Raw genomic sequence first — 1,466 nt, forward strand, 5'->3', positions numbered from 1 at the left:
AAGTCATGGAAATGACCTCCGCTCTCAAATTTGATCGGAAACCTTATTCTGCCTTCTGTGTGCTCAGTTGGTCCATGCTGCCCAGGTAGGATCTCGCCAGCCACTGAGGAGAGCTGAATACAGAGAGAACAGAATGTAGGATGTGGCCCTTCAGGTACCTCTTCCTGGGATGAAGCTACCTCTCAATTCCTATTAATATTTGCTTCGAGACTGCTCCCAAAGAGTCTCATGCCTCATAGCCAGAGTTGATAGAAGGTGACTGGATCATGGGAGCAATACAACTGGCTTCCTGTTAGGAGACAGGGCCAGGCCAGAGGAGGCTAGCCACTTGGGATGTATCCTGGAATCGTGTATCTCCTTGTCCTGTTCCTCCCTGTTCTTTCAGCTTTCTGACCACCATGGTGTAGCCTATAGCCAAACACAAACCAAAATTAACTGCTCCTCTTTTAAGTTGTGGTTGTCAAGAACTGTATCTTAGCAACTAGACTATCACAGCATCCATTGGTTCACTATCCATAAAAGGATCCACAAACATCAATAGATTGCATGAGTACTGTGTCAGTTATTTTTAATCCTTGCTAGGACAAATATTTGATGCTCAAAATGAAGGAACGAAAAGATGATTTAGCTCACAGTTAGTGGAGGTCTTAGTCCATACTCTTCTGGCTCCAAGGCAGATAGCAACAGAAAGCAATGGAAGACCAGAGGAGGATCAGCAGTTGCAGCGTCTGTCAAGCCTCTCTCTTCCTTCCACGTCAACTGTGAAGATTGGAGCTCCTCCAAAGTGGTGAGGCTGCAACCAACAAGCTCCCCCAAGAAAGTAACCTGCAAAAGCCTTTCTCAATCCTTTTATATACCCTATAGGATCTGAGTCACCCTAGGGTGGGGCGCTGAGCCTCCAGCTAAATTTCAGACTGATCAAGTTGACACAATGTATCAAGTACCACAAGCACACAAGATGAATACTAAAAGACTATCTGCCCAGAAGGGAGTGGCACTCCTTTATAATGCCCACCAACAGCCCAGGCCATTGTTTCCTTGCTGAAAGGACATCCCATTGCCCATTAATGTTCTGAGCTGGAATTTCTGTATTTTAGACAGATATGCCAGTAATCTTTCTCTCACTGTGACAAATACCTGAAATAAACAATTTAAACGGAAGATTTTGGTTCATGGTTTCAGAGACTGCAGTTGGCTTGTTACTTCTCTTATTGCTGGGACAAATTACCCACCACCCAACATTAAAGGAGGAAAAGTTTCTTTGATTCACAGTTTGTAGAGGTTTCAGTTTATAGTCAGCTTGCCTCAACACAGGATGGCATGACAAAGGGACATCACATAGGAGAAATGCTTGCCTCATTTGGGCGAGAAGGATGGAAAAGGGACCAGGGATAGCAATGTCTCCTACAAAGGCATTAGCTGGAGACAAATAATTTGAAGAACACTTGACATCCAAACCATAATAT

The sequence above is a fragment of the Octodon degus genome, unplaced genomic scaffold (genome assembly GCF_000260255.1).
Source record: "Octodon degus isolate 3935 unplaced genomic scaffold, OctDeg1.0 scaffold00487, whole genome shotgun sequence".
NCBI lineage: Eukaryota > Metazoa > Chordata > Mammalia > Rodentia > Octodontidae > Octodon > Octodon degus.